The sequence below is a fragment of the Lontra canadensis genome, unplaced genomic scaffold (genome assembly GCF_010015895.1).
Source record: "Lontra canadensis isolate GAN:19392208 unplaced genomic scaffold, GSC_riverotter_1.0 scaffold37, whole genome shotgun sequence".
In the NCBI taxonomy this organism is placed as follows: domain Eukaryota; kingdom Metazoa; phylum Chordata; class Mammalia; order Carnivora; family Mustelidae; genus Lontra; species Lontra canadensis.
In genome coordinates, this window is record NW_022631031.1 from 5,544,638 (window position 1) to 5,564,263 (window position 19,626).

A 19,626-nucleotide genomic window follows, 5' to 3' on the forward strand; every position below is an offset into this window, starting at 1 on the left:
TTTATGTATTTATTATATTTGCTTCGATGAGGATGAATTTAAAGGGAATACTAGAATCCTCATTATCAAACTCAGAGGCTTTGGACTTGTTTAGACAGTATCTGTTCCAATTTTTCCCTCTATAAATGTGTAAATCTTCAGAATATTAGGGCCTTCTTTTCTGGAGTAGAACCTTTGCATCATCCAGTCTTAAGCACATCTATTCATAGAATATGAGGAGTCTGGGGAGCTTCATGTACCCCATAGCACCATATCTATAAGCTCCTTTGACCCTACACTCTATCTTGTGTTATTATTGGCTTTGACCTGTGAACCTCAAAGTGTGTAGATATGGGTCCATTTTCCTGGTGAAGTGGTCCCTTGGAAGCAGCACCATGGTCAGCTGAGATATCCAGGGTCTGGGGAACATTCCTTATAGGGGCAGGGGCAGGACACTTGACCAAGTAGTGTTGGCCAGTGACATGGTGGTTTAGAATTGTTGTCTGTGGATCACTGAAGCTCTGGAGCAGTGAAATTTGGAGTGTTTCATGCAAGGGAAACCTGGAATTCTGAGTCTGCTGGTAGTATGTGGCATATCCAGAGCAGTCCATTCCTGCTAAGTACCTGCCCTAGAAAATGATTTGCTTTCTAAGACCGTATGTATTCTGCTCCAAGGGTGGAGAGAAAAAAAAAAAAGATGCAAAAATGTTCAGGGTTATACCTGAGGTGGAAATAAAGAGGTGGGGTGCAAAGAAGAGGGATGGCCAGGGTGCCTGAGTGGTAAAATTGGCTGAGTGTCTGACTCTTGGTTTTGGCTTAGGTCATGATCTCAGGTGGGGACGTGTCAGACACTTGAGATTCTCTCTCCCTCTCTTTCTGCCTCTCCTGCTTGTGTTCTCTTTCTCTCATCAATCAATCAGTCAACCAATCTTTTTTTTTAAAAAAGAAGAGGGATGGCCAGACAACGGGATTCCCCAATGATGTTCCTTCACACAAAGCAATTTTACTCTGGCTCTTTGAAAATGGGACCCAAGGAAGTTGCAAGGAAAGGACTGACCAATGAAAGTAGATCATACCAAAGCCATCCGCTAGCTAGGGTAATAATTTGGAGAAAGAGAACAAATGGAAGGCTGGGACGAGGTCCTTGGGGAGGATTCATCTTCAAGGAATAGAGTCATTTGTTCTTGCCTTTCTGTTCACTTGAGTTCTTGCTTCCTAAAGCCCTTGCCACTGTTTTTCAATATGGATCCTAGTCCAGATGTCAGAAGACCCCACACCTTAATTTGAGTGCTTTCAACCTGGAGGTGCTTTCAAGTCTTATCCACTGATTCCCCAGGGAGATCATAACATATGTCCTAGGACATGTGTATTGAAAAGGTGGAGAACCCCATGTATTATTAATCTTATGAACAAGGGATGCTTAGTGACTATTATCCCTGAATTCTAGAAAGACCAGAGTAAATTAATTCCTTTTTTGTGTTTTTGTACTATAGATGTTACCTATGAATGAGAGATTCAGGTCATGATTACTAATTTGGCATTGTTTTGATGACTGTCCTTTGCTTGAGGGCTTTCACTTGCTCTGACTGAGGATGATTGTATAGATACTATTCCATGGAAAGGATAGCTGGCTCCTTGTGGGTGGGAGGATGGACTTTGATAAAGGAAGGAAATGTCACAAACCTGGAAAGCACCTCTTTAAAGGTACTTTAAGGTGAAATTTAAAGGGTAAATGCCTCTTTTGAGCTTTTTATTCCATATTAGCTCTAAAAATCTGGTTTTCTTTTTAGTAAGCTATGAGATCTGGGGCCATGGGTAAACCATGGAGAAGTAAACTAGTTAGCATTTGCTCATGCCTGCTGGATCAACACTTTAACTGCCAAGTTCCGAGTCTTTCTACACAGCTGGGTAATCCCTACCGTTTCCCAACCCCTCCATAAAAAATGTGAAGTGGCAGGTCATCAGTATCCTAGAGTCACACACTTGGTTCATCCAGTCCCATCTGCCCCATATACAGCCAAACACACCTTTCTGGGCTGTACAGAATCTATAAAACTACCTGTAACTGCCAGTTTTGTACCTATAGGTTAGTTTGAGTCTGCCACAAGTGTCAGAATTGGTGCTTTATTTTGACCCGTGTTTTAAAAAACAGGTTTGTTACTTATCACTACAAACACCAAAATTTTAGCTGAAAGGCTTGGATTCTAGAGTATTTGAATGAACTTTCAAATGGAACATATGCTACCTGCCCTTCAGATACCTGTTATTTATGAGGTTCTTTGTCAGACATATTTTGCCAAAAACCTCATTGAGACAACCTTTGAAAGGAAGAGATGGGCTCTAATTTGTTACTTGTTCACCAGGTAATCACAAGACTCTCCATGTATTATTGCCATAGTAAGCAAGCTCAAGTGCGTATGCTATGAGATAAGCTAAGGTAGAATTAAGAGAGCACTCAACTAATCATTGGTACGCAACATTGGTCCTGAGCATTGGTCAATCTTTTCTACTGATCTAGTACAAACATTATACACTTCACATATGGTCTTTTTTGACTCAAATTTCACTGGTTGTATTTGTCATAATATAAAAAAATCCTCAGGATCCTTAGCTTTTTCTAACAAGAATCAGTCTTGTAATTTTTCTCCTAAGATTTTGCATTGAAAGTAGTCTAAGAAACTTACAGAATAATAAACAGAAAATCCATACTCGATCAAATATTCTTAAAATGGGCTCACAAGGCTAGAAATATTTTTACATACAGATATGAGGGGAAAAAATGCTAAAAGTAGAAAATGTTCCTTACAAAGATAAAGGAGATATTTTCTTTTGGGGGTTTGATTTACCTTATAAGGTCTGGATAATTTGGCCTCCTGGAATATTAGTTTAAGCAGACCTATCATCATTAGCCTGTGCTGAATCCAGTTTATTAATCCCACATAGTTTATTAAGAGGATAAGAGGATTAAGTCTGAAGGAATGGTTATAATTCAGTCAAAGATAAGCATCTGAATCACAGCTTCAACTGGACAGGAGTGGATATTGAAAGTTGAGAGGATCGAAGGTGACTGACCCTCCTGGCTTGCAACATAAATAAATATACTATAATTAAGGGAACTAAATATTGAGGAAGGAACATCAATTGAAATGGCCCATTGCATGGAAGGGATTACTCTATCCATCCAGATGACAGCAACAGCATCTGTAAAAAGAAAAAAAAATAGAGAAGCCACTAATTATATAAGTGATGTGAAATTTATACTGTATGGAATTTTTAATTAATAAATTTAAAGTCATAGTTGTAGCAAAGACAAAGGACTGATATCAATAGGTTGTAGCTGCCCTTCATTTCTTTTTTTTTTAATAGGTTTTTTTTTTTAAAGATTTTATTTATTTGACAGAGATCACTAGTAGGCAGAGAGGCAGGCAGAGAGAGAGGAAGGGAAGCAGGCTCTCTGCTGTGGGGCTCAATCCCAGGACCCTGGAATCATGACCTGAGCCGAAGGCAGAGGCTTTAACCCACTGAGCCACCCAGGTGCCTCTGCCCTTCATTTCAATAAGGAAGTTTCCTTCTATGCCTGCATTTTTTAAGAATGTTTTTAAAAAAACAATGAATGAGTGTTAGATTTTGTCAAATGCTTTTTATGAATCTCCTAACATTATAATGTTATTTTTGTGGTTTAGTATGGTAAAACCTTAGTTGATTTTTGGATGATAAACCAACCTTGATGATAAACCTCACTTAGTCATTGTAGATGATTTTTTAAATATGTTCTTGGATTCAATTTATTAATGTTTTAAAGAATTGTTTCATTGTAGCTCATACAACAACATATATTATATATAATATTTGTATGTAATTTTCTTTCATTGTGGAAAGAATTATTTGATTTTTGTATCAGAGTAATGCTGATTCCATAAAATAATTTGGGAAGCATTCCCTCCTCTTCTGTTTTCTGAAATAGTTTGTGTAGGAATGGTATTATTTCTTCCTTAAATGCTTGATACAATTCATCAGTGAAGCACAGGGGTCCTGGAATTTAATTCATAGGAAGATTTTAGATTACTAATTTAATTTGTTTCCTTACTATGGATATATTTAGATATCGTCTTTCTTTTGGAGGCAGTTTTGTTAATTTGAGATTTAAAAGATGTGTCTCAATGGCACAAAGCCATTCTTTCTTTCTCCATGGTCTTTCTCCCCCTTTTCCTCAACTGTAGGTATCTTGAGAAGAAAGACAATTAGGGATGTGACTGAGGTCTCTCTGTCTATACCCAGCCAAATATGTTGGGAAACTTTGTGGAGGCTTTTAGATACAGGTTCCTGATTCATCAACAAACTCAGTCCTACAGGCAACACGCAGCTAAGGTGATCTGGGTAGAATTCAGTGTGGAAGGGAAGCCTTCTATCCATACAAGTTCCTTTGTCAATAAAACTCTTTGGTCAATTCAATGTACTCTATTTTTGTGACTTCCTCTGTTGAATGTATTATTGGTATGGATGTTTTGCATGCTGTGATATGAATGATCAAAAAGTCCAGAGGTGATTCTCCTGTTCAGGTAGAAATGCACATAGAGAGTATTTGTGGCACATATAAGTTTCTCCCAGATCCATCTCCTTTTCCCTCATTGTGTGGGCTAAGGTGCACATCTCAATACAATGGTTACTCTATGGCCAGTGACGAAATCTAGTGGGAGATGCAGAGTTATGGTAGATGTATTGCCAAATGCATTCCGTTGTTCCTATAGACCTGGTTGTTCCAGACCTGGAAACTGTAATGGAGACCATTGTACAAATTGATGCTAGTTGGTACATTATCTTAGACATTGCCGCACTTTTTTCCTATCCCACTAGCACCTGAAGACCAAGACTAATTCACATTCATTGGCAAGGTCTTCAATATACTTTCATAGTATTCTTCTAGGGAACCTTAAACTCTCTTGCTGTTTGCCACTGTTTGGTGGTCAGGATTTTGCATGAGTGCCTCTGCCCTCTGATATCCAAAATTCATATTGTATGGTTCATGTCCTATTGGTTGGTAAATCAGAAGCCTCAGTCTTAACATACCAGAGGTGGTGTTATTATGCCTTCACCAACAGGCTGATGAAGCCCAACAAAATTCAGAGTACTGCTTACCAAGTGAGGTTTCTTGGGAATATGAAGGCAGATTCATAACACTCAATCCCTCTGGTAGTTAAGAAAAAAATCTCTAAACGCCTGCTATTAAAAGGAGGCTTAGCACCTTATGGATTCTTTCTGTACTGTAGATTGTATATGTCTCACTTGGGTACTCTACTTGCTCTTCTGTATCAGCTAATTCACAGATCAGTATTACTTGAGTGGGGAGCAAAGATCATCAGGCTGTATTGGAAGCTGTCCAGCAAGCTGTGGCATACACCTTTGGAATCCACAATCATAAATACTCCACTGACCTAGAAGTCACTATGATTCTTTTTTTTTTTTTTCCTATTGCATCTGTCCTCTGGCAAAGAGAGGCAGCTTATAGCTGGAGGTTGCCCTTGAGGTTTTGACTAGTTTCCCCTTTAACGCAACCACCAGGTATATACCCCTATTGAAAAACAATTATTAGCTTGTTACTAGGATGTCGTCAAACTGAACAACTCACCCATGGAGGCATTGTGACTCTCTAGCCTGCTATTTTCATTTTGGGGTGAATCAGCTCAGACCCAGCTATTAAGAAGGTGTGAAGAGCCCAAAAAGTCTCTTGTATCAAATAGAAGTGGCATATTCAAGAATGTAACTAGCTTGGCCCAGTGGTATTCTGGCTTTTCATGAAAAAGCATCAGCTTCACCCCAACTTGCTGACTGAAGGAGAGCTGCTGGTTCAATAGTGCTCTCTATTTACAAGGGTTCCCATCAATGTCTGGGCATGGTCTACTGATGGTGTGGTTCAGCAGCAACCCTTCATTAGTTTGCTATAGCTGTTTAACCTCAGCACCAGCTATGGAACTGAAAACTCGGTGGACATGAACAGGCAGTCAGCAAATGGCTGTCAGCAGCCATGATATGTTTCCATACTTTATAGTCCCTAAAAGGGGTATCTTTACTTTCCAGTGTGTAGTTTTCTAAGTGATGGACCAAACATACAAGATATTTGCAATAGCCTCAGTCATTAGAAATACAGCAAGGGAGTGGTGATGCCACCAAGATGGTAACATACGTTGTTTCTGACTTTGCTTCCCTCATAATAAAAACAGCTAGGATCTATTTGAGAACAAGATACCACTGAGAGAATCCTAGAACATGGGGGTAAGGCTGAAGTGTCCTCCTCCACCAAGGAGATTAAGACAGTCTGCATCAGAAGCATAAGTGATACGGTTACATGTTGACTGCATTGCCCCTCCCCAGGCCAGTGAAACACCATGAGGAGAGGTCTCTCTGAACCTCTAGTTCTTCTAGTGGGACAAGAGAACTCAGGGGGAATAATCAGGAGCCCTCCAGTGTTGTGGGTCACTTTGTGTGAGCTTTTACTCTGATGTTGCACTACAGAGATTTCAGGGTAATCTGTGGGGTTTAACCACTGGCAGTCAGACTGTGATGAAGAAGTGGAGGAGGGGCTTGCAACATCCAGCACATGGATTTTGGCAGACTAAGTTCGTAACTGCAGTGCCCAAGTACTAGTCCCAAACAGTGGTTTTGCTCATCTGCAAAACCAAGTCTGTAGCATATTCTTATCAGGGAACGCTTTGGGGTGCAGACCTGCCTGATTCAGATCCTCATATGAGGAGTTTTGCCAGCCCTGGATCCTGGTTTGCCCATGCCAAGACAAGCTGTGAATCTCAGCCCCACCTGCTGCGGAGACTGTCTTCCAGCACCATCTGACCAGTTAGGCTGGTGACCTGGTGGTGCTCAAGCTAAGAGGTAGGTGGGTAGAGCTGATCACCCTCAGAAAAAGGCTGGTACTGGGTATGGAGTCTTCCCATGATATACACCGGCAGGGGAATTAATTCATAGCCAGGCTGAGAGTGGATAGACCCTGTTTGAGAAGTTTCAAGTAGCCTGGAATGTCCCCTTTTCTTCCCACCCAAACAAGAGACTGAGACAGAGGCCCACCCAGTATGGAGAGTTCCTTCTAGCTTCATCTAGCCCCAAGGGCAAACAACAGCTGTGCAGCCCAGGGGGTACTTCAGGTAAGATGAAGATGGATCTGATAGTTTGCAGAGTAAAGCCAGTGGTCCTATTGGGTCAGGAAGCTTGAGGTATGGGTTGGCTTAAGACAATGAAAGCTTTAACAGCTTTAGAGTTACTTCTTTTTTTTTTTTTAAATTAAAAATTTTTATTTAAAGATTTTATCTATTTGAGAGAGAGAAAGAATGAGAGAGAAAGTGTACAAGTGGGGTGGTGGAAGGGGCAGAGGGACAGGGAGAAGCAGACTCCCCGATGTGGGGCTTGATCTCAGGAAGCTGAGCCCAATGTGGGGCCTGATCTCAGGAAGCTGAGATCATGACCTGAGCCAAAGGAAGATACTTAACCAACTGAGCCACCCAGACGCTCCTAGAATCACTTCTCTGCTGAGCCTGGCCAAGGACTCTAATTTGTAGCCCTGCTCATTGCTGAATACAGTCTTTAGCCTGTCTGACCAGGAAAGCTAACCAGAATGCATGGGCAGCTACAAAGCCCATTCAACAGCCCTATGTACAGTAGCTCTCAAACAGGGAGCACAGCCTGTGGCTTCCTTCATCTGCAAGCAAAATGAGTGGTTCCACCTGACCAGGGAATTCATTGTGCACAACTGATTCAGACCCTAGACCATGAGTTGTATGGGTCCATCCTGCTGCCTACCAGGGCAGAGAAGCTAATTCATAATCCCATCTATTACTGAATATAGATGGTACCCAGTTCTGAACATCTATTAAGCCCGAGCAGAGAATCCAGGCACCACAGAGCCCATTTTTCAGCCTTAGTTGGATAGGAAACCAAGAAAGCAGTTCTATCCAACTGTTCTCAAAGAGAGGCACAACCCCTATCCCTGTTTTCAGAGCCCAAACAGTTGGCTCACCCCCAAAATTGACCTTAAGACCAGGCCCCACCTCCCCAAGGTCATTACCAGCAGACACACCCAGAAACCCGAACTGAACTGACTGGTGAAAAATTATCTCTGTCTAAGTAAACCTGTAAAGTCTGGAAGAGGAGCCTCTTACTTAAATGCACAGATACCAACATGAGGAATCACACATCACAAAAAAATCAGGTAAATATGACACCACCAAAGGAATATAATAAAACTGCAGTAATTGACCCTAAAATAGAGACTAATGAACTGACAAGAGTTCAGAATAATCCTTTCTTAAGGAAGTTTGGTGAACTATAAGAAAATGTGGACAAGTAAGCAAAATTTGGAAAACAATGCATGAACAAAGAGTTTGACAAGGAAATAGAAATGATAAAACAAAACAGAAATCCTAGTTGAGAATATGGGAATGTAGAAGGAGAAGAGAAAGAGACAGAAAGTATATTTAAAACAATAATAGCTAGAAACTTCCTGAACCTGAGGAGAGAAATGGACATCCAGTCCATGAGGCTCCAAGGATCCCAAATAGGTTGAATCTGAATAGGGATACACCAAGACACATTATAATTAAATTGTCAAAAGTCAAAGGCAAAGAATTTTAACAGCAAAAAAAGAAAAGAGAAATGTTATATATAAGGGAAACCTCATAAGACTGTCAGCAGTTTCTTAACAGAAAAGTTTAATGTTTGGATATAGTCTCAAAAATCAACACAAAAATCTTTCTGATTTTACTTCCTGCACATTCTTCTGGTCCACATGCCTTAGTCAGGTAGCTTAAACACTGAATATAATCATTGTTAGAAAGTGATAACCCATTCTTGGCTGTTTCCTGGGTAATAATCAGGAAGAATGCGATAGGGAGTTATCTAGACCAATTTTGTAAATTTGGGAGGCTTTTCGGATCATTGCTGGTTATTATGCTTCTTCCTTTCCTTACAAAGCAAACTAAAGCTCACCTGGTTGGTATAACCTCTGTGTAGCAGCCTGCCACAAGAAAGCCTCAGGAATTCAAAATTAGTTCTGGTTCATTGACCAGGATTCCCTTGTTAGATTGACATGGTACTAGTTTATAAAAATAATGACCACTTGGCTGAGTACACTGTTTGCTGAGTCTTCCTATGGCCATTGTAGGTTTCCAGGATAGAATATTCTAGATTCTGGAAAATATGGATGGATGGACAATAATGATCTTTTGTCTTTCAGAGCCATTCGTGGGACCTTCCTCTTGAAGGAAAATAACCTGGTGCTTCTCTTTCAAAACTGTTCCAAGCCAAATGGCTGACAATGATTTGATTGCTATGTCCCTTTATGTTACCAAGAAGTATATCTGAAACAGGAGGTGATGGCCTCAACTTTAGCACCTCCTATACAAAACAGCTTATAACATCTTCAAATAGTCTTCTCTACATCCATTTCCATAACAGTTATTCAGTGATTCGGTTGGGATTCTTTCATCTGGTTAGGTTCAGGACCCTGTGACAGGAAGGGGAGTAAGGTTGAGGTCAATACTCCCTCATCTTGTTGTTTGGGATCTTATAAATAGCAGCCTTCATTAAATGCTCTGTGAGACAAATTGAATGTATTTGGTCCCAGCCTCTGTTAGAAATATCAGAATAGTTGATGGATTGGTATGGTCATGGGGCTGTTCGCTAGCAGCCAAGTGTAGGAATGAAGGGTGGGTATCATTGGGAGACAATTGTCCATGGGTTTCTTACATTTATGTACATCTAGTGGGCAGAGACAATGACTGCCTTTGTCCTCGACTATAGTTTCAAGGCTGTTTGTGTAGTGAACTGCCATGGACATAGAGATAGATAGCATTTCTATTTAGAAGAAAAGGCAGGTTTGTTTACTATATAGTAAAGACAGTGACTTACCTTAAGGTAAAGGTAAAGGAGACTTATTACCCATTATGAAAGATTTGGATTCCCTAAGCTTGGGATTCCTCTACTGTCATGTGCAAGTGTTACCTGGCCTTCTTTACTTTGTCTTGTGGAAATTGAGGTTTGGGGAAGCAGTGTAAAAATAGTATTTTTGCCATTGCTATTGCTATGAATAATAAATTGTTTTTGTCCCCAGTGCTGGCATTCATGAAACCGTGCTAGGCTAACATGTGACCTTGCAATTCCAGTTAAATTGTAGACTTGTCACAGTTCTTGAGAGTCTTGTGATTTCTTCTTTGACCCATGAACTATGAGTTATTTAGAAGTGAGTTGTTTAATTTCTTTGTTTTGTTTTGTTTTGTTTAGAGTGGAGAAGGGGAGAGGGAGAAGGAGAGAGAAAATCTCAAGCAGGCTTCCAGCTGAGCGTGGAGCCCTGCTTGGGGCTCGATCTCACAACCCTGAGATCACTCCCTGAGCTGAAACCAAGAGTTGGATGCTCAACCAATGGAGCTACCCAGGTGCCCTAAAGAGAGAATCTTAAGCAGGCTCCATGCCCAGCACAAAGGTGGATGTGGGGCTTGATCATCACAACCCTGAGATCATGACCTGAGCCTAAATCAAGAGTTGTTTACTCAACCAACTGAGTCATCCAGGCGCCCCAGTTGTTTAATTTCTAATATGTGGGATTTCCCAAATTACATGTTTGTTGATTTCTATTTTGATTCCATCATGGTTGAAGAAAATATTTTGTATGATATAAATCTTTACAAAATTTTTAAAAAGATTTTATTTATTTGTGAGAGAGAGAGTGAGCAAGAGAGAGCAGGAGCAAAGGGAGGAGCAGAGGGAGAGGGAGAAGCAGACTACATGCTAAGCAGGGAGCTTGACTGGGGGCTCAGTCCCAGGACCCTGAGCAAAAGGCAGATGCTTAACCAACTGAGCCACCCAGGCACCCCCCAAATTTTGTTTCTTAGTCTGCAATATACGGAATTAGGTAGTTCTAAGCCCCTCTGAGTTTTAATAATTGCTGATTTTAAGAAACATGTAATTTTACTCAGTTTTTTTGGTTTTTCAGAAACACTGTGGTTAATATATATTTAAAAAGCAAGTCATGTTAATTGGTAAACACAAGAAATGCAACTAAAGTTAGAAAGGGACAGTGCTGGTATTTAATGTTTAACATTAAATAAATATTGGATTTATACATTACTAATATTATGGTTGGTGGACTTCGCCTTTATCTAAGAAGAACTTTTTTTTAAGATTTTATTTATTAACTTGAGAGAGTGAGCATGAGCTGGGGGGAGGGGCAGAGGGTGAGGGAGAAGCAGACTCCCCGCTGAGCAGGGAGCCCAATATAGGGCTCAATCCCGGACTTCGGATAATGACCTGAGCCAAAGATAGTCATTTAACTGACTGAGCCACCCAAGGGCCCCTAGGAAGAACTTTTAAAATATTTAAAAAAATACTATAAAGTCAGATTTTCTTTGTTTTATTTCACATTTCAGGGAGACATTGATTACAAAGATCTCGGCTTACACCAGAGATTTAAAAAGTGTATACAATAAAATGCCAATCAATAAAATCAAAAGAAATAATGAAGTTAAAAAATCATTTTTCCACCATACAGTAATTGATTCAGACAAGAATGATCAATGACTGCTAAAACTTGGGTGAAAGTTTTATAACAGTTCCCACATTTCTCCCTAGAAATTATTTAGTAATTTCAAAGGAAAAATAGTGACCACGTTGGAGAAGGATCCCATTTAGCCATGTTTTCAAAGCTAACCTAACTAGTACTAGAACAAGTGATAGCTATTAGTTATTTCTGCCCAAAAGGCATGACCTGAATCTAACCACAAAGAAGCTTTTAAGGAAACCCGAATTTTATAAAGTGACCATACTTTTAAAAAATGTAAATGTCATGAAAAAATTTGAGGTAATTTTTAGATTTAAGGACACTAAAGACATGACAAATAAATGCAATGTGTGATCTTGGATTGGATTCTGAATTGGGAAAAAATGGCACAAGAACATTATTGGGACAATTGGTATAATTTGTCATTGTATCAGTGTTAAATGCCCTAATTTTGTTAAGTGAGTTGTACCTGTTTATAGAATGTCCTTTTTCTTTGGAATCATATTTAAAGACTTTATAGGTGGGGTGCCTGGGTGGCTCAGTCAGTTAAGTGCCTGCCTTCAGTTCAGGTCATGATCCTGGGATCTTGGGATCGAGCCCCATGTTAGGCTCCCTACTCAGCAGGAACTTGCTTCCCCCTCTCCCTCTGCCTCCCACTCCTCTCCTTGCTTGTGCTCTTTCTCTCTCTCTCTGTCTCAGATAAATAAATAAAATCTTTTTTTAAAAAATAAAGACTTTAGAGGTAAAGAGACAAGTTATCTATGGTAAATTCTTAAATGATTATATATTTGTGGGGAGTGATGAAACATATGTGATAGTGTTAACAACTGGTGAATCTGGTTGAAGGCTATATGTGAATTATTTTTTACTATGTTTGCAACTTTTTTGTAAGTGTGAACTTTTTTAAAAATAAAAATAATGCACACATCCACACCTTCCAAATAGATATTTTATTCAGTTTATTAAAGGTATTTATTCTACCTTTGACATCTACATTTACATTGTAGGACTTGATATTTAGTTAACCATCAAATGATAGTGGTCCAAATATCCAATTTTATCCATGCCCTATTTAACTGAAATTTTGCAATGGACACAATCTAAAATCTCTATCTTTTGATAAATATTAGAAGAAATTAATTTAATAACTTGTTTTGGAAAGATTAGAGAGAAAATATTTGGATCAGTTTTCACATTAAAAAGGATAAAAGTATGTAATAATTTTTTGTTTGAAATGAAACTCACTTTTATTTGTGAGTTTTATTTGTGAGTTTATTTATTGTTTCAGTGAATTCTGTATGAAAAGAAATGATCAAAGATTGAAAACTCCACATTCTTTCTCTTTCATCTATTTTTTTTCTTGTTTCCATAATTTACTGACTACATTTGATGAACTGAAAACACATTTAAAAACTTGCTATTAATATCAAGATACCTTTCTAAGTTGTGGTAAGAGCTTGATATGAGAATAATTAACTTAGAAGTGATAAGTTATAAAATTACCAAATTATAAGTTAATTACAAAATTAACTTAGAAATGATATCTCTTCTCTGCATATTTTCCTTAAAATACATGTAAAGGCAGGGAAGCAAAAGTATTTAAGAAAGAAGAAAGTAAAAACTATAAGATATTATCTTTGGTAGCATGTTATGCACTTATTTGTTATTTCACCATTTACTGACTTGCAGAAGATGACAAGAATATGTGTCTAGTGTGGGTTCCTGAGCCTTACCTGGCATTTCATATAGCACTGGAAGTTTGTGATGGAGCTGCCCAGTCTGGCCCAATTTTATGTGACCAGTTATGTATATTTGGTCTGTACAAAAAGGACCCTTTTTCCTTATCAATGATATATTTAAGAAAGATTCAAATAAGTGGCCAGAGGATTTTCCCCTAGGGAATGTTTTTTTTTTTTTTTTTTTAAAGAGAGAGAGAGATGCCAGCATCAGAAATTAGCAAATTAGAGATCTTCAAAGCATAACACTTTTTTTTTCTGTGTATTTGATACATAAAAAAAATGAAGTTCTATCTTACTGCAGTAAATTGTAATAAGTTAACTTTGCTTGATTAAGATTTGGTGATATTTTAAGGAACTCAATGATGTGGAATTTCTACGAAGGTCCATGTCAGAAACCCTCACTGCCCTCAACTCAAAAACAGTAAGCTCCAGGGAGCTTCTGAGTCTCTTGCTTGTGGGTCTCTCTGATCACAGTACTGGGATGAAGTTCACCTTGGGTCTGACCTATGATGTGCTCAATGTTGTGCTTATAAATGCTAAATTAATTTTGTCACCTAGGAAATTAGATGTCTTTTAAGAATCATGTGATTGGGGCACCTGGGTGGCTCAGTGGGTTAAAGCCTCTGCCTTGGGCTCAGGTCATGATCTCAGGGTCCTGGGATCAAGCCCCACATTGAGCCCCTTATTGTGCTCCTTGCTCTGCGGGGAGCCTGCCTTCCCTTCTCTCTCTGCCTGCCTCTCTGCCTACTTGTGATCTCTGTCTGTCAAATAAATAAATAAAATCTAAAAAAAAAAAAAAAGAATGGCATCCTTTGGGTACATTTTATCTTTGTCACTTATCAAAAACCTGATGAAAGCCATTCCTATGTTGGTCTTATTTTGTCCATGAGAGTCTAGTTCTAGAAAAGATCTCTCCATACCAGTTGTCTGCTGGGAAATGCATATTTCTCAGATTATAATGGTAGGCAGTCCAACATTTTGTTTGAAGAGACACAAGATATGAGATGTGTAAGCAAAGTGTTCACTGTTTGTTGCCTAGAATATAACCTATTTTCAGAGGTAAAATCTGATGGCAGAACTTATAATACTCCCCAAAGCTTGAGAGTTTGCAAGTGATAATCATAGTTAATATATACACAGATAACAAGTATGCCTTTGGAGCAGTCTATAGTTTGGGAAAGCTGTAAAAATGAGAGACTTTCCTCTGTAGGAACCTCAATTTAAAATGATCAATCACTTAACTTTTAAGTACTTTAATGCTTTCTACAAGTGTGACTATAAACATAGATCCCTACAAAAAGGCAGAACATTCAGGGTCAAAGAAATGTCCTTGCTGATGACAGATTATACTAAACAGGTAGCCCTCAGTAAAATAGTGGCCCATATAATACATCAAGAAGCTGATTATTTAGACAGATTCAAGAGGCTACTATAAAATGCCAGCAATTGGCTCCCAATTTTAAAGGAGTTATTCAGAAATAATCTGGTAGGAAATTTTACAAGGATGAGGTACTGTAGCTCTGTAGATCTTTCAGAACAAGTGCTTTGTGATGCCAGACATCACAAAAATATTCCCACAGAGAGAACACAGTGGACAGTATAAACTCAACCAACCATTGATGGAAATGACTACAAAAGTGGTGAGGGGTCTTTTGTGCATGTTTTAAATTAAGTGTTCTTGTTGTCAATATTGTGTGCTCCAAGTTACAGATGAAACCAAATGAGGTTTCAATAGTTGTACATTTTAGATAGAACTTGAAGGTGAATTGTCTCATACAGCTCAGTGTGAGAATGCACAATGGAAAAAAGAAAAGAAAAAATATATAAGATGTATATTTTTATTAAACCAATTAAAATTTTTATGTATACACTCATAATTTCAAAGTTAAGTTATAATTAAAAAAAAATCTGTCCTCAGTCACTCTTCCATCTACTCCTGATTCCTTCTCCCAGAGGAAATGACTTTCTGCTCTTTTCAGACTTTGTCCCCATATTTTAAATGATATAATTTTATTGTTCTTTTAAAACATTTTTAGTTTGGATATCAAAATATTTAGCTAAAGAAATTAGCTCTTTTATATGCACTCACTCCCCCCATTTTTCTCTCTTCCCATCTTCTGCGTATAGTTCTGCCACAGTTGATTAAATCAATATTTAGTTTCTACATTATTACTACCTTTTATTTTTTATTTTTTTATTTTATTATTTTTCAAAGATTTTATTTCTTTATTTGACAGAGATCACAAGTAGGCAGAGAGGCAGGCGGGGGGATGGGGAGAAGCAGGCTCCCTGACCCTGGGATTGTGACCTGAGCCGAAGGCAGAGGCTTAACCCACTGAGCTGCCCAGATGCCCCTGTTACTACCTTTTAAATAAGATTCTCAGTTGGGCAGTTTATTGTGCTCATATTTTTCCCTGTCTTTTAAATTTTTTTTCTAAATTTTTCATGTACCCATGACATTCATTCCCAAATATTCTGGCAGCACTTCAATACCTTCTCCCCATATTTAAACAGCATTATTTTGTTTCTTTTTTTTTCTTTTTCTTTATCTTTTTGGTATCTCTTAGAGACCCCATCCTGCTCCGATTTACACTGGTTGTTTTCTATCCTACTTCTTAATTAGAGTCCTGAGATTTCCCTTCTTAACCATTCTGAGCATCCCCTTTACATTCTCCTTTGTTGGATATCCTGTGTCCTAGATATGTTGTTATTTTTTGTTTTCTTGGTTTATCCTCTGCTGGAGCATATATCTTACAGGAGCTTCTTGAGAAGGGTTGTAACTTTACTAGTGCTTTCAATTTTTGAGATGTTCTGAGCCTTATCTTCTTACTGGTTCCCCTTCTTTAACTTTTAGCTTTCTCTGATGGCAATGTCAGTTACTATCCATTCTTCTACTCTCTGACTTCCAAAATTTGGTTACATCTCTTATCTGATGTAGTTTCCTATCCTGTTTTATTTATCCTTCTATGTCTATGCATATTTTATTCATCACTGGTCATTTTAGTGGCATTTTAGGAGGGAGTAAGTAGCCGCATATATGTTCACTATACCACATGAAACATATCTCTCGTCAAAGTTTTAGTAACTAAAATTCTGGAATGGCTAATACAAAGTCTATAAGGTGAAGGGCAGAGGAAGCTCAGGAAAAAAAAAAGTTATTCAAGTGGCCATTTGATGCATTAAATTGCTACTGCCAGGTGGAGATTGTACATTTCTCACTGTTAAGTGAATTATGGGCTCTTTTTTTTTTTTTTTTTTTGCCTGATTTCATTTTAAGCTTCACTAAACAAAATGGACACTAGATGGCTCCGTAAAAGCATATATATTCAGAACATTACATTTGGTTCAAGAATTTAAAGACATCATAAAGTGTTTGATAACAAATGAAAATTAATTTGTTTTTTAGTTATAAGAAAATGAGTTTAAAACCACTACTAGCTATTGAGGAGTGAATTCAGACACGTGTAAATTTCCCAAGTGCCGTTTGTGACGTAAATACTTGTCAAATATCTGCCAAATGCCAGGTACTATGAGAAGTAATGGAGCTCTAAGGATAAGTAAGATAGACACGGCCTTGTCTGTAGGGAATTTCCTGGCAACGAAAATTCAGAAATGAAGTAAATAATTACACATGATAAATTAAACAATTTCAAATATGTAAAGTTTTGCGAAAATCAGGTATAAGACACTATTTGAAATACATGTCACGTTGCCTAATTTAGACTGGGTCAGGAAGGCTTTGCTGAGAACAGGAGGCTCAAGCTGAAGTCCGAAGGATGAACTGACTGCTCAAGCAGTTGGCTGGAAAGATGTGTTTCCTAGGCGGAGGAATGGCATAATTCAGACCCCAACGACAGAGCAGAGAACCCAGAACATGGCCAACCTGCCACTTCAGGAGCAGAAGTGAGCAGGGGGAGAGTGGGACAAGATGAAACTGGGGAGACCCACAGAGGAAAATTATTCAAGGTCCTGGATTTCATATTGAGTCTAGGAGAAGTGACAAGCCATACAGTGTTTTAAGCACACTGATCATATTTACATATTTACATTTTTAACACATAACTCTTGTTACCCTGTGCAACATAACACGAATTCAATGTTGTGAAGTTTCCAGCTTTTCTCAAGTCATTCAAATCACTGGCTTGGTAATGGTCACCAGGAATGACTGAAATCTGAGTATAGGAGCAGGGGCTTTGAGGATATAACCTAGAAGACATAGAAGTCCCTAAAATAAAACGATCCAAGGAAACTTTAGAAGAGAAATATGTATGAATGTATGAATACATATTGTCTGTATGAGTATGTATAATGTATGAATATATAATGAATATATTATATATATATATATAGAGAGAGAGAGAGAGAGAGAGAGAAAGCAAGCCTCAGATACATAGTCACAGTCAACATGACCTACATTATAATAATTTTTTCTGCTATTACTTTATCTTTAATTGACACTTGGTTTGGATTATATCATGAAGTGTGAAGGGACAGATATTGAGTTACAATGGCATAACTTTGCCTAATTTTGGTCATTTCTTTTATATTATGTGTAACTTAATAATATCCTCTGCTGTGTGTTTATACTAGTTTAGCTTTTATCCTTTGAGCCTTCATGTGATCTAATTGAACAACCAAGCATTAGGAACATATTATAGAATTTTCATAGAATTTTTACAGTTGGAAAGGATAGTAGTGATCATATTTTTGTGCATTTCACACCATTTTGTGGAATTTGAAGTAGTTCCTTTAGGGTGTCTTAGGATTGCCTGGGAAGTAGATAAAGGTTCAAGGTGGCAAAGCTCACCCACCTTTTCCCTTTAACTGGAGAAGCCCTGCTTATCTGTATAACTTTCGTGCAATATTTTCTTCGAAGAGAGCTCTATAATATTGCAAAGTTGGGAAAGCTCTGATCTTGTCCAAATTCTCATTTTCATGGGTGGACACTGAGGACAAGTGTTGTAAATAGATTTTTCCAGGTCCTAATGAAAGAAATAAGACTTGCCCTTAGATGTCCAGTGCAAGAAACTCACTAATTTTATTCCCTACACAAATATGCTGATATGTAAATAAATTCATGTAAGTTGTTTTAAAGAGAAGGCCCAGCTATTTTAATAATAGAGTTCCCAGAGAAGACTGGAATTAAGAGTTAAACAGTGGGCTTATGAAAGAAAAAAAACATTGTACCAGTGTGAGCTAAAGTAGTATTCTTTTTTAAATTGTACTGCTTCGTTTAGATCTATGATTAGGTATAATAGTATTTACCATAGTCCCTTACAGGTAAATAGATGTCCAGTAATTTTTTTTCTGGTTCTTTTTAGGAGTATTTAGTAGGAAGCTGCACAGGAATTAGTAGAGAAGAAGTGGCAAAATATTTCTCAGTTAAGAATTGGCAAAAGAAGGGGCGCCTGGGTGGCTCAGTGGGTTAAAGCCTCTGCTTTCGGGTTGGGTCATGATCCCAGGGTCCTAGGATCGAGCCCCGCATCGGGCTCTCTGCTCAGCAGGGAGCCTGCTTCTTCCTCTCTCTCTGCCTGCCTTTCTGCCTGCTTGTGACCTCTCTCTGTCAAATAAATGGGTAAAATCTTAAAAAAAAAAAAAGAATTGGCAAAAGAATTAAGTATAACTCCCCAATTAGTGTGCTATATCATTTTAAAGTCACAATGTGAATATAAGGAAATCACTGCCATTTTCAGGTCAGTAAGACATAAAGATTCAAATGCTGCAATAACAGAACAATACTCATTTTTCTTTTTTTTTTCCCCCTAGGAGAAAATGGATTTCTTTTTGCTAGTTTTAAGAGTCTGGTTAAGAGCATCATGAAATATCAGTGGAGACATTCTGTGAGTAGGAGTGATAATCACAGTATTTAACCACGATGAGATGTGGGCTTAAAACAATCAGAAAGATTGCTGGCAATCGAGCTTCATTTAATATTTATAGAAGCAAGGATTGGGGGATCCCCTCCCATGTCAGATATTATCCTTCAGTTATAGGATACAGGATTGACTAGGAGGAAGGCATGAGGAAATTAGTAACCATTTACTAGTAGAATAAAGATATTTCAATGAACTGGTTGCCTGGGTGGCTCAGCTGGTTAGGTGACTGCCTTCAGCTCACGTCATAATCCCAGAGTCCCGGAATCGAGTCCTGCATCAGGCTTCCAGCTCCATGGGGAGTCTGCTTCTCCCTCTGACCTTCTCCCCTCTGGTGCTCTTCTCTCTCTCTCTCTCTCAAATAAATAAATAAAATCTTAAAAAAAAAAAAAAAGCTATTTCAGTGGACTGGTTGTTCTGGCTGAGATTTAGCCCTCATTATGGGAATAGTTTCTCTGAAAACTGCTGTGCTGGTAATTTA